This window comes from Lineus longissimus, chromosome 9 (assembly GCF_910592395.1).
Source record: "Lineus longissimus chromosome 9, tnLinLong1.2, whole genome shotgun sequence".
Lineage (NCBI taxonomy): Eukaryota > Metazoa > Nemertea > Pilidiophora > Heteronemertea > Lineidae > Lineus > Lineus longissimus.
Window position 1 is genome coordinate 9,434,379 of NC_088316.1, and position 15,436 is coordinate 9,449,814.

At 41.3% G+C, this 15,436-nt stretch overlaps 1 protein-coding gene across 2 annotated transcripts in view; it reads right to left on the reverse strand.

Moving 5' to 3' along the window:
- Positions 1 to 15,436, reverse strand: part of LOC135493844 (gamma-aminobutyric acid type B receptor subunit 2-like) — a 600,170-nt gene that overhangs the window by 190,458 nt on the left and 394,276 nt on the right. The window lies entirely within an intron of this gene.

The following is a 15,436-nucleotide window of genomic DNA, read 5'->3' on the forward strand; positions in this document are numbered from 1 at the left end:
TGAATACCTTGAAACACCATGTCTTCTCTTTCCTCTTCTGTTAACCATAAATCTTTAAATGTTGAATAATAACTGTATTCATTGAGATCAAATATCTGTTCTGTTCCCCATTTGACCACCATCGTTGAGATCAAGTTTCTACTGAGGTTGTTAACTACGTATACACTGTTTTGGGAATCTCCGGAAATGGTGACATCAGCCGACAGATAAAGAGATCTAGGGACAAAGAATGTATTCTCTCTCAATGCCGGTGTTCTAACATACAATGTTTCTTTGAGATTAGCAGAAGAGAGGTTATGAGTGATAATGCGGTGTTGTCTATCAGCCTTCAAACCAAGTGGAATCTTATGCCGTCTTTTTCATTATTTCATAATCCTCCTGTAGCCCTTCTATTTATTTACTTAGAAAATCGAACTTTGAAGTTTGAATGTTTAGGTCCTGGTCCTGGTGTTGGGTTTGGTTTAGGTACAACTTTAGACAAAGCATTACTGGTACTTAGTCCTAGAGTGCTAAATGACATAATTGCTGCAGTTACTTTGTCACCAATTGTTACACCTTCCATCTTAAAAAGTAACTTAATTCTATCTTTTAGAGGTATCACTGAGTCTGGTTTCTTCAAGATATCAGTTATCAAGCGTTTCACTCTGCTTGTTCCACTTTCCATATTTTACAGAGTTTACATAGTCTCTTGTCAGATTTTCAAGCTCTTGTATTCGTCTGTCCTTAACCTCTTCAACTGAGGCTAAATTAGCACCAGCCCATTTTAACGCTCTTACTTCCCTCATTGCATTATTCGTGAAACCAACTGCTTTTAATTTTTCATCAGTTGCGTCTATCAACTTATTTGATTAGTTGGTTTGGACTGCTTCCATCATCACTGTTAATTGTATCTTCAATTGTTTTAGCGATAGCAAACCTTGTTTCTTCAACTACTAGTTTTTTGGGGTGTTCACGAGTTAACCAATCTTGATGCATTTGGATGGCTGTTCTTGGTTTTTCCATAGATGTTGGTGTATCAGGTAGTCGTAATTCATGACCAAGATCCTGCATCAGAGGTTGATCTTGTGGTTCTTAAACTGTTTCCGGACCTCTATTTCCCACTGCTCCTATGAAATCCGCAGCCTCTTTACTCTGTGGTTCTTTCTTTTGAGCTTCAGTTTCTAGTTCTCTTCTCGATCTTACCAATCTTAAGGATCATATCAGATCCAATTATGTACAATCCTGGAGCTATTACATAGTCTAATCTTGTATGAGTGTCAGACAATGCTTTCTGGTACCTAGCAATTGAAGTTGGGATATCCACGTGTTAATCAATTGAAGCTTGTAAGAGTTAAAAGAATTTCTTCTGTACATCCAATTCAGTTCCAAAACTACCAATTATCGCTGTCCTTGATTCAGCCTGTGCTCCTAAAATACAGTAAACATAAGTTTTTATGCTGTCGTTGAGTCTAACGATTTCAGGCTCAGTTAAGCTTTTCTTGTCAGACTTAATGAAGTATTTCAAACCATCATCATTCTGAACAATTCTCTCTATCTTGGCTATGTGTAACGATTAAGCATAGGTGTAATGTTTATCAGGTAAAGCATAGTGATCTCTATGATCTATGAATCTATTTCCACGAACCGCACCCCATAAATATGTTGTTCCGAGACCATAATTGTCTTCTTTCTTTGTTCTAAAATCAAAGTCTGTAGATACGTTAAATTCATTAAATGTTCTGAAGAATTATGTTACGTTGTAGGGATTGTTGGCAGAGACAAATGCATCATCCGTGGGTAATGGTTCTTCCATTTGCTTAAGTATCTTCCTAACTTCATAGTAAACACGAAATTGGTAGATGGATTTGACAAGCGGCATTGTAACCTCTGTCACGCCGGTAGTCCAGACAACGTTGTGGCACAATAAACAGTTCACCTGATTCTGATAGTATGTCATATCACACTTAGCCAACCACCTGTTTACTTCACTCTTTCTTGAATGTTAAACCACATGACATTGTAGGGTCTAGAACTTCGATACTGAAACTCTGTTCTTCAGCAACGAATATTTTCAGAATTTCCATTTATCAAACGTGATTATTTTATTGTGTGTAGTATTTCGTGTTATTCTCTATTTTTTAGTAATAGGGTAAGGCACTGGGATGGTTTTAGGGTTTATCGTTGAGCTATTCTTAGTATTTCGTTCCAAATATTGCCGAAATATTATGTAGTAGGTTACCTACCAGCGCCTTACCCTATTACTCAAGCTCTTCCATTTTTAAAAGGGGCTGTTCATTTTGAAATCAAGGGTGCAATTTGTGGTCACTGAGAAAACCATAAGAGATATTGCGCTGCCATTCGCAGGGATACTCTAGTGTATTAAATCATTAATTACGGTGGAACAATGAATTTGATTCCTTCTAATTATTTAAAACAATAGGCCTTTGAGGCCCTGAAACTGTATGATACAACAAGGATTTGTCAAAACAAATATGGTCAAAAGTAGTGGAAAGGCCTTCTGAAGTTGATGCAGGGATAAAATCCTGCGAGTTTTGGTGATTCAGTATCAAATAAATGCAGTTTAGGAGACTGATATTTCTCTTTTTGAAGTAGCTGAACTGTCTGTGTGCCAAAAGCCTATTGTTCACTGCTTTTGTCAACTTGACTTCAGCCTGAATAGCTTCATTGGGTTCTGTGCTATTGTCAGGGTATTGGAGTGAGCCATTTTCCATGGGGGTGTGCTGTCAAGAAGGCCTACAATGCATAAACATATAAATAGGCCTACTGGATTTGGGAATAGATTGGTGAATGTTTATGTAAGCTGGCTTGGAGTAAACAGGATGGGGGATTGGACAACAAATGATTTTTTTTTCTTGGCTGGGGTGGGGGATGAACAAAGAATCATTTCTATTACAAATCAAATGTTTTAGTATCAGTACTCTTGAAGTTTATTCATTCACTTATAGTTCACTACAGCCTAAATCTACTGGAATTATGAACTTCGATTGAGTGCTAGGAATGGCAGAAAAATAATTAGCAATCCATGAACTAGAAGGGTTTCGCAAAATAACATGAATAATTATGAAGTAGGCAAACATGGGCAAACTACTCCTACCATGTTTGCCTACATTGTAAATGTAGCTTGTTTTCTTCAATCTCAAAGAATAAACTGTCCTGCTACAGATATTTTATTGATGTAGCCACACATTTTCCTTACAAAACGCTGGTATACAACAGTAGTAGATGGAGAATCTTCAAGAAGAACAATGAGTATCTTTGTCAGCTAGGCTAGAGTTTTTCATGCTAAAGACATTCATCCTGGTAGGTGGATGTTTTTAACTTAAAAGCAATATTCTAAAGTAATGTAAGTTCATGTGTCTTTGACATGCTACCACCCTCACATTGAGTGAATGAAATGAGATAATTTCTTGACCTTGATTGAATAAGGCAATACCAATGATTGATATCCAGTCTGCCTCAACTTGCTCAACAGGGTATGAAAAGGCCTTACTGATCATTATTTATAATCACACATCTGTACAGAGATTTCCATTAATAACGCCCTAAAAACTTCACTCTTTACTGTACAATCCTCTCGTTCCGCCACTTCCCAGTCTTCACCTATGTTACTGAAAGGCCTGATAGTGATAGAGCCTGGTTTAAAAACCTGGATCCGATCCTACCAAGGTACAGTATGCGTCCCAACTGGCGTCCCCATCCCTTCGCGAAGTCTTTGAAAAATGCTGCAGGCCATGTTGATAGTGCGTACTGGGGTTTCGGCTAGGAGCCGCCCATAAGCAATCAAATTGTTTCGGCGCTATCATTAGTTGAAAGGGCCTCAGGGAGGCCGACTCTCAATGACTATGATGCCTGACCCCAAGTTCTCCATTATTGGAGTCGAGTCTGGCTAGTGATGGCCTCTTCTGCAAGTTGCAACACCGTAATCAGTCTCCGGACTTATGAGTGGCTCCTATCCGATTTTTCAAGTATATATGCTTCGCGATGCTGCTTCATAAACAGCCTTTGCGCAATTACATAGGGTTGTCAATATGATGTGCACTGTAATCAATGTATAATTCTATATTGACAAAATGCAATATCAAAAACTGCAGGTGTTGTTCTTTTTAAGAAATGCTGAAAATAAGTTCATGCAATGCAATGCTATCTCAACTTTACCAATAAGCCTACCTTCACTCTTTGTTGAATAAGGTCCGATCCAAGTAATCCAAATTGTACCATAACTGTCATAGTGCTGAACCGACTTCCGAAATGGTCAATTCTTATCCAAAATGAAACAGAATCTTCACTGACTTCACTACGGTGTCCAGAACAGCCAATTCTAAATCCAAAACAAAGCAGAATCTTCACTGACTTCACTACGATGTCCAGAACAGTCAATTCTTGTCCAAAGAGAAACATAATCTTTACTATTCACCCTGTACAGCAACTGTTCATCGTCACATTGTATGACAGTCAGAAAGTTATGCTTTACTTCAAAAAGAAAACGTTGATGGTGAAATTATCACCCTGAGGTTCCCAAGGTGATGCAGCGATTGGTGGATGGGCATCATTCATTTTCCACCAAGAATCATTGTGCTTCAAAAAGCAGAACCAGTGGCCTTCAGCACCCCTATTCCCAGTATGGCAAATCACCCCCAAGACTGCCTTACCCTCCAAATGACCACATCCGGTTGTCCAATCTTAGTCATGTTCTTGTGTTGAATGTCAATGTTTCGGTCAATCTCAATGATGGTAAGGTTTCCATCCAAAGTTATCTGGAAGCCTTGCCCAAGACGGTCACAGTTGCGCCCATTGCGTGCACGATTTCCACACCTTCCCTGAATTACATCTGAGTCAGCAAAATAGCCATTATAAATAGCTGTCAAAGATCTAAGTTCTGGTCCTGCAGGAGCCCTTATTCTGAGAATGTTGCTGTCCCTTAGTTGCAAATCGATATGACCAAGAGGACAATGTAATTGCACAGGCCAAGAAGTTAGGAAACCTTCGTGGAGATTCATTTTCTGTGTAAGATTCATTAGGAATTCTCCTGCATCATGATAATCTGGCATCACAAACTGGTAACCCGTGCCTACAATTTCATCATTCAATGCTTGTACCAGTGCTTGAATTGAAAATGGTTCCTCCCATCTTTCCATTCTCAAACAGGTATCTAAGAACTCATTGTCAAGGTCTGATACAGGAACCAACTGTTCAGCAAGATCAACATGTCTGAGGCATTGCACCACAGCTATTGCATAGCAAATGTTAGCATCATTCAGGAGGCCCCGACAAGGATATAATCTCTCATTCAGTACATGTACATCATCCATCGGAGTGTCCCTGGAGTTGGAACTGGAAGTGTCCCCCGGGTTGGTTGCGTTTTCATCCATCGGAGTGTCCCCAGAGGTTGACACGTTGCGAGGCTGTGTATGCTGACCTTGTCCATGAGGGGCAGTGTACCTTGGTTGAAGATGGGCTGGCAACTTAGGGTCTGCAAGGTGGGTTTTCCGGATAATGGGGGCCCGAAATCTGTCACCGCACAACAACATCAACAGGGCTACAACATGAGCGTCTGATGTCAACATTCTTGATCCGAGATCAGCTGACGTAGTGGTTCCACAAGACCATCCACACAAAGTATCCAGCGGTCCTGTGAACCCAAGATAGTTTTCATCAATTTCACCTTTTTCTGCGAAGGCAAGCATTGGACGCTTCAGATTCGCGGGACTTCTGTTCGTACGGTTTGCAGAGGGAAGCTTCATGGTTATAACTTTTAACCCAGACTCTGGCCATCGGAAATAAGTGTCATTGTCCCATCCATCTGGCGCATGCTCCAGGGTTGTATAAAATACTGCCGTGGAGGCTGGTAATTCCTTTGCAGATGCCCAGTACTCTGGCATGGAACTGAATGCTTCCAGTCTGTTGCTCATCTCAAGTTGTCTAAGGTGAGTGATATAAGAGCAACCTCGTCTAACAAGATAAGGTCCCAGTGACATTTCATAGATGTTCTCTTCACCGATTGTTGGTAGGTGTAGTTGTGACCTCAACTCTCTGATATCGCTCACGTCTGTCCTGTTCCAGTTTGCACTTCTTGAGCTCGGAAATTGAAGCATGTGAGGTGGCAGCGTAACTGCTGGGTCATGCAGAAAGTTGGTCTTGTTCAGTCTGTGCTTGATCAAGTTCGCCAGTCGAACCTGCTCATCACCATCTACAAAATTCACATTGAATTTTGGATGAAACTTATTGAAATGATTGACTGCTGCTAGCCATATTAGAAATATGCGAGGGCAACTGACATAGTCATTTGGTATGCCGTACTTTGTGCAAAAATCCTCCCCCAAGGGTTGCAGGAATTGGTATGGAGCCATGTCCAGGATCTTTTCGTCAGAGATTGCACCATGGAACTGTTCGACACCAAACCTCAATTTTCCGACAATGACTCGACTGTTCTTAGTCAGGACAGGATCAGCAGGCGAAGCCACAAGCTCAATTTTTCCATCACGCGAAACTTGGAGAATGTCATCAGAACCATCACTTGGCCAAATGATTTGACAACCATTATCTGAACACCATTGTTTGAGATTTGTAGTGTTACTTTGACTGACGTTGTGTGGAACGAAGATGTAGCCTTTGTCCACAGAAAGCACTATGAAATAATCCTCTGTACCCTTTAGGAGAGAAAGAAGCCCCTGCGGGGCAATGTCATCCCCCTCATCTTGTGACAGTCGAACTTCTAATCCAATGAAACTGCTGTCTCCACATCTTGGTGTGGCAGCAGCTCCAACAGGAATTGTAAGAACAACATATCCAGAGGTATCAACTAGAGTGGTGAATGTTGCACAATGACCACCCTTCTTTGGATAGTAGGCGTCTTTCTGGGTTTCGTAGTCCTCAGAATTCTGAATCCGAACTTTCTTTGAGTCCAAAGATACTCCAACTGGGAGGCGCCCACTCTTTTTCGGATCCTCGAAGTAGGATAGTAATTCCTTGTGAAGAGGGGATTCCCTCTCTTTCATGCTATTGTAAACCAGATCTTTTTCTGTATCAGTTGTTGCCCTGTCAAGCCACAACACTGGGATATCTGTACAATTGAAATCATGAACGGACAACTGTGACCAGAAAATATCATGTGTAGTTGCTAAAGACAACATGAAATAGGCAGCTAGATCTCGAAAGTCAGGGTTTGCCCGCATTTTGTGTCTGTACAGGAGTACATGGGCAGAGATATCCAACCCATGACTCGTTTCCCTACATGTGGCTGATCGCTGTTGCTGCTGCCAGACCAACTCCCAGAAATGTGGAACCTTCATTCCCGAAAGATTTTCCAACTGCCAAGCAGGCAACATCCAGGGCTTTCGTGAACAGTTTGCGTCTAGTCGTTCCGTCTTTGGCCACCAATGCCTTCTGAATGTAAATGAATCAAAGTGTGCATCACTTACTCCATACACATACTCCGGGTCTGAGCTATTGCTATCCGTGGCTCCTTCAACATTTTCGTTCAAATTCTGTTCATCATTAGATGCGTTAACATGTTCCACAAAACTGAATTCAGCAACTTCGCCCCCATCGCTTTTAAATCCCTCTGATTCGGCTGTTATTCCAAATGTTTCAGACAGTAATCCACATTGTTTATTGCTACACATAGTAGATTCCAATTCGAGTGGTATCTCCTCTGTTTGTTGGTTGTATTCCACCACGACTGGACTGTTGTCAACCTGAAAGATTTAAAATGATTTCATATTCAGTTCTATTCAGTTATACTATAGTTTGTCAGGTTCCACCTCCATCAAAAATTGATGGACCACAGCAAAATTAAAGGGAAGTGGTATAGTGTTTAGTAACGAAGAACAAGCACTGGTGTGCAATTGCTGTGCATCAAGACCTGGACAAAAAACAGAACCGCATCATACAAGTTAGACAAGCATTGACGAGGGTATAATGTGCCTGAATGGCAGGGTGAGATTGTGACTGTCGCAGTTGGTTGCCTTGTTCTTGAGTGAATAATGGAAATTCTGGCACACACTACACTTTGTGTTCAGTATTAACAGGCCGCTAATGGACAAGTTTCTAAAGTGCGCTCATCGGGCGCTCATCACCAGTGGTCAGAGCCGGAACTAAAAGGTTTACGCATGAAGATGTACAGGGAATGCATAGGAACGTTCGGAAATCAGTCTGTTTTTGCCAAACCAAGAAGAGTTCAACAACCATTTGATTCTCTTCCACTATTCTGCAGTAGAGAGTCCCATCTGAGTATCAAATGCTTGTTGAACTGGTGTACTTTGGCAAAAACGGACTGATTTCCGATCGTTCCTGTGCATTGCCCTGTACATTTTCATGTGTACATTTTAGTTCCAACTTTGACCTCTGCACTTTCGAATAAGGCCCATTACCTTAGACAAATTCAGTATTTGATTTATCTTGTGATAGAGACTCAACAGTCATGACAACTAGACATGCTATTGCTCAAGTTGGGCTTTTTGAAGAAAACATAAATCAACTTTGAAGATCTAACACTCAATAGAGGCCTTACGTTTCTCCTCACAAGCAGCGCAAAAGTTGTAATCCGGAGAAGTCGAATTGAATAATGCATTATGACAACATAAAAATCGCTTTTTATATCAGAATTTGAATTGAACATCTGATCAAACTTGGCATATACCTTACAAAGATGATAGACCATTTCGTCAATGGTTCCCAGAGGGCCTATGCTTGTATGCCCAAACAATGGAGCTCCGAGGCTCCAACAATGGGATGAAGCCCTCCGGGAGCCATTGGCGAAAAGGTCTATTAATATAAATCGAATATTCAAGTTTTTAAGAAGTGGATGACCTACTTTTCGAGATATTTGCGTTTTTCTACATTCTCACAATTAGACTGGAGTTAATCCATGAATTAAGACCTTCATTGTTTGCGAGGTTGTTTACACCTGGCCTGGGCAGAAACACAAGGCCTGAATTTGAAATTGAGAGACATGACAGTTTGCGAAGACAGAGGAGGAGGGGGAACTTACCCGTACACCTGTGCGTACTTGCACCACATTCTCATTCATATCAATACGTAGTCCATTTCTTGGTTTCGGTAGAGTCCAGGGTGGCATCAGAGAGTAGGTTTTTGCATTCGATTCATCGAATACCTGAATGTTACTGTCGTACTTTAGCGTATCCTGTTCCATCATTGTCTCTAATTGACAATACCCATTGACTAGAGATATGTCGTTTAGAGTTGTCGTAGCCGTTTGGTTCATGAAGGAAGGAGTAAACGTGAGGGGCCAGCATCCTGGTAGAGCCCAGCCTCCTGACTTGCAAATTGTTGCTCGTTGCATAAATGTATTGTCTCGAAGAGAGTCCACAAGGGAAGCAGCATCTTTTGGTTTGATGAGCGTCGTATATGGTTCCAAGATGATGGAAGAAAAGGGACACAAGTGATCCAAGAAATACTGTTTCCTTGAAAATGTGTGGCCACACCTGTAACAGTATGGACCGGCTGGCGACTTCTCACAAAAATGTTTTTGATGCCGAAGCAGATGTGAGTTTCTGTTGTCCTCATCAATCACAACGGCACCACACCGTTCGCAAAGATGCAACACCATCTTGCCAACACCAGTCTCTGATGACTAAACTACATCTATCTTGTCCTGAAGCTATAGGCCTAATGAACTTGGGCTGTGACATGCACTGTCAAGGCCTACATGTAAATGAAGGCATTTTCATATTACAAGTGCTCTTGTAATCTGTTGTTTTCTCCAAACCCCCAGCTGAAGACCAGTGCACCTGGCAAACCAAATCCCTGAAGTATTCTAAAACCCTATTGTAAATGCCTATTTGAACAATAAAGCAGCTCAAAAACAACAAGTGCCAACATGGGTCATTGGTCTCGGACCCCAGGCAAGTTACTACATAGGCTTAACTAATAATGACCCATGACTCTGACCAAACACTCATTCAGAGCCACAATGACACCTTTCACCCCCAAATGAGAATAAGATCTCCATACCTGGAAATAACTCCACAAATCTTATCACTTTCTTTCGATTTCGGATAGCATGAAAGGTATGATATTCTGTTGGATTTCAACTGGTTTCAAGTCAAAATATTAGATTTTTTCAATTTCTTTATTAGCTTAAATGTTTTCCAAATACATGTGCCAAGTTTCAGGAATCCAATCGCATTATTTCTCACCCTTTTTGATGCACAAAATCCTATTGTTTTAAATAATTAGAAGGAATCAAAATCATTGTTGCACTATAATTAATGATTTAATACACTAGAGTATCCCTGCGAATGGCAGCGCAATATCTCTTACGGTTTTCTCGGGGACCACAAATTGCACCCTTGATTATAAAGTGAACAGCCCCTTTGAAAAATGTTTTATGAAAGTGGAGAAAAACTGCTTGAACATTTTTAAACTTTATCTCTCACGTCGGTTTGTTTACTATTTACAACACGAGCCCACTACAGTGCTTTTCGAAATAGTATGCGCAAATCAGCGGACAATTGAAAACCAAGGCCTATAATTGCTGTCACATTTCAGGGTTGCGGTTAGGCATTACTGAAGTTCCTCGAGCGCTGACTCTGCCTAAAATCGGCGAAAAGAGTCCAATGGATAGCTTTGAATGTGCTTGCCTTGGGGAAAACCCCTTGACTCTTGATCGATCTTAATGAGGCTCGTGACGTTTGCTCTGGAACCCACCATTACCTTGTTTCAAAACAAAAATGGACGACGAGTGCGAATGCTAAATGTCGAGCGATTGCTCATAAAATATCTCAAATTTACGTTAAGATAGCAATGAAAGATCAATTATTATTAACGCAGATGATTTTGCGGAACGCGTGGAAGAAGCTGTCCTGAGTTTGGAGGGATTGAGCCTTATGGATTGGCTAGAGGTACCCCCATTTTGGCTAGAACCTGAAATCCAAAATCAATTAGAACTCCTTCAAAACAAAGGAAATGGCAATTTCAAGGGTGGGAGTCTGTTCTTTGTTTTCTAAAGAACAGCCTCCCAGGTTTTAAATCGGCATTCACTTCACTTTGAAGGAGTTCTAATTGATTTTGAATTTCAGGTTCTAGCCAAAATAGTGGTACCTATTGCCAACCCTTAACGTTTCGAGCCTGATGTTGGTGATGCGGCGGGTCCAACCGCCGCTGCGGCCATCAGCCATGGCTTTGGCATTGTACTGACTACATACAGCGTTGTTGAAAATTGGTAACCAAATCTGTTTTTTGGTTCTTGTATGACAGTGATAGTAATTGACAATCTGCCAACCAGGATGCAACCCAATAACGGACAAAGACACGGCTCACAGCATACTGAACTTCCCGCAGTATTGCCTCCGTTACCGCCGCCCATACCACTGAAGAAATACGTGTAATTTTTCTGTACATGTATATCGCACCCCTCACTTTTCGGTGCACCTCACCCACATTTGATCTGATTCTGCCGTATGCATCGTACACTATATGTATACGGTATATAAAGTAGCATATGGTAAACCTGTTTTTTTCGATCACACATACCTCACTTTCCATGGCCACTGCGCTGCTAATATGAACTGGATTTTAAACTAACGTAACAGGGTTGGCCCTGTTAATCTTCTCTAGACACTGCGTAAGTTTCAACTCAAAGCATATTGGGCTATATGAATAAAAACATTTGCTTTCTTTACCGATTTTGAAGGCTTTGCTGGTACTCGTACGAATAAAACCTTGTTCGGAAATTGAAATTTTTGCTACAAGTCGAAGAAAACGCTTTTTATCAGCTAGAGTTTGCTTCTAAAGAGAGAGAATGCTTGTCTTCATATGAATAACGCATAGTATATGGTTTTCACTTAATAGGAAATGCTTCGATTTTTCAAGGTTGCTCCTGATGAGGTGCCTAGAAAGTTGAAGTAAGAGGTTTGTCATCTCCCGAATGGCTAATTTTATGCGTTTTGGTCACGAAAATTGTATTTGTCATGAAAGCCATGTCGTGTAGATTTTATTTGGCCACGTGTAGCGGAGGTCATAGCATTTTACAATTTATTCGGACGACAGTCGAGATGGGTCTTTAAGCACGAAAGAACAAATGTTAAGTGTTTCTTCACAATCTGCGAGAACTCCGGTTTCGGTCTGGCGAGGTGGAGGACAATTTTTTCTATCGAAGTAATCATTCCAAAACAATTGCAAGGGGGCCCTCCCTTAGCAGTAGAGGCATAACGTGGCAAATTATTAAACGGATGCGAGCAGGATTTTCCCAGTTAGATGACAGATCAGACAGTTCACAGTTGGCCAGATGCTTTCGCCGTCTATTATCCGCTTCTTGAATTAACAATGAGTGGGCCCATACGTGAGACAAAAAGTTACCAGATTATGACTCGTGGCTGTGAATGATAGGACCCCGACCCCTGATCACTGTCAAACTGTATATGTGAGACAAAAAAATTCATGATTGTGACTTACGGCTTGGAATGATGGGACCCCGACCCATGACCACTGCCAAACTTTATATGCGAGACAAAAAGTTACCAGATTGTGACTCGTGGCTGTGAATGAAAGGACCCCGACCCATGATCACTGCCAAACTTCATACGTGAGACAAAAAGTTACCAGATTGTGACTCGTGGCTGGGAATGATAGGAGCCCGACCCCTGATCACTGCCAAACTTTATATGTGAGACAAAAAGTTACCTGATTGTGACTTACGGCTGGGAATGATGGGACCCCGACCCATGACCACTGCCAAACTTCATACGTGAGACAAAAAGTTACCAGATTGTGACTCGTGCCTGGAAATGATAGGACCCCGACCCCTGATCACTGCCAAACTTTATATGTGAGACAAAAAGTTACCTGATTGTGACTTACGGCTGGGAATGATGGGACCCTGACCCATGACCACTGCCAAACTTCATACGTGAGACAAAATGTTACCAGATTGTGACTCGCGGCTGGGAATGATAGGACCCCGACCCATGATCACTGCCAAACTTCATACGTGAGACAAAAAGTTACCAGATTGTGACTCGTGGCTGGGAATGATAGGAGCCCGACCCCTGATCACTGCCAAACTTCATACGTGAGACAAAAAGTTACCAGATTGTGACTCGTGGCTGGGAATGATAGGACCCCGACCCATGATCATTGCCAAAATTCATACTTGAGACAAAAATTTACCAGACTGTGACTGGCAGCTGGGAATGAGAGGACCTAACCACCCCAACCCCTCATACTCCTGGCACATAGGGGAAAAAGGTATCTTATTGTGACATGTTGTTGGAAATGATACCGCCTGTAGCCACCCATCCTCACTGCTAAAATGAAATAAAAGAGTCAAAATTTCAAATTCAAATTGATTTATTGATTTATCATCTATTCGGCTACAGTCAAAAACTATATATATAGTACAAATTAAAAACACGTGGTCATTCAACAATATTCCAGATTATCATACCTCATTAGTATGTGAGCCAATCACGTCGCGTCATTCACGACCACGTGCCATGCGATAATTTTGACTATTCCACATCCTCGGCACCCAGTGGTTTTCCATATGCTCCAGCTCTCGCTATTACAAACCCCTGGGGAAATCCATGCCCTTCAGACGGATTGTAGCGGTAGAAAAAAAAGCGCCCAATCAGAGCGTCGGTTGTATTTGAGTCTCGGAAATTCGTAAACCACGGACCCAGGAATTAATGCTCTCAGATGCACTATCAATTGTATAGTCTTTTGCACCATAGGGCTCGGGTCCGAGGTAGGTTAGTTAAATTTCAAAGATGGCGTCAATCAGCGCCATGAAACGCGTATTTTCATTAGCTGCTATTTTTAGAACATCCGGGTATTTATGAAAATTCTGAATTTTTCAGTGCTGTTCCTTCGTATTGCGCGCACCCCGCTGCAAATTTATTTCATTACTTAATTAAAACACAATTACACGTCTACACAATGTTTAACAGCATAGAATCGATGAAGTATAAAACGATTTGACGATAGGATTATCTTAAACTTTATTCATATACATTTTATTGTCATATAAAACACTATATATACATACATTACGCACAGTGTATCAGGTTATCAGAACAGCCACCCTTCGCTGTCGATTCTAATGGATTTTCTCAGGGTTTTGTATGGGACGTAGGAGTATCAAAAACCTGAAGCTCAGGATGCTATTCCACGGCATTATTCCACGGCTGACGTCATCGATGACGCGATATTGCAAATGGCGGCCATTAAGATTTCGACGAAATCGGCGATAAAAAACAGCATATTTACGGCGTTTTAAGCCAGGAAGTTGCACAGTGATACTGTCAGGGTCTTGAATTACACCCACAAAGTAGGTAGGTTGCATTGGGTGGGACTGTTACATCCACGAACAGAAAGTACAAGGCATTCAAGTTGGGCCTGGACTCGCTTCAAACAAGCATCGTCTGCTAATGTAAACACACACTGTCTACAGTACATAATGTACACGTCTTGGCTCCATACATGATTTGCGTATCCGCCGATTAAAAATCACTTTGACAGTGGTTTGGGTCGCTGTGCAAAACCTGCTGGGCCGATTTCTTCAAGGTTTGGTTTAAAGCCTCGTGAAATAATTTTTGACCTGACAAAAAATGTTGACTATTCTATGGCTTGACAATGACATGCAATATTTATATAATATTCAATGGTATTCTTCGTTGCGCAGAGAATGTGCGCAAAAGCAAACACACAGTAGAATGTTCACTGTTTAATGCGATATCGACAACAGTGAAATGCTCTACTGTGGTATAGTAGAGAGTACGTTGGATGAGTTGGCTGATGATGACGCGAGAGAGTGTGTTAACGAGGACAGAACACTTAGCACTTTCGCCAAAATATTTTCATCAGGACCCCCTATCCTCGAATACCAGGGTCAGTTGTGTGCTCCTCTCCCACACAACTAAAAAAACTTGGTCATTTATAGGTGCCAAGTACTGAAAAGCCCTGAAGTTTAGGATGCTTTACATCTTCTAACAATACCAAAACCACAAGATGAAATAGATTACCTGCACCGAATATTCATAAGAAATATAATATCGGGACTGACAGTCAAGCATTTGCTTGAAGATTTGTAGCGAAGCATTTGCAGTGTAAGGCCCACATTATTCATACCAAAACAAGCATAATCTTCTAATTTTAGCAAATACTTGTACTGCTTCTACTTGAAGAATTTCCTTCCAAGGAAATGCTAATTTTTATTCATAGGGCCCATTACATGGATTGGGCCGAACCAGGTGCACACATGTGTGACATGCAATGGGTCCAAGGAGAGTAGCTAATTAGTATTCAAACTTAGGATCTCTCTGGGTGTTTGCATCACACCTCATTAACCCTAACTAAGTCATTTGTATCATGGCCTATTTTGGGAAGCCCTGATATTTTTCACAGGTTTCCTGGAAATCCGACCTTTTGGACAATGTCGGAGAATTGTCGGATAAATCAGGAAAAGGTAGGAGAAACT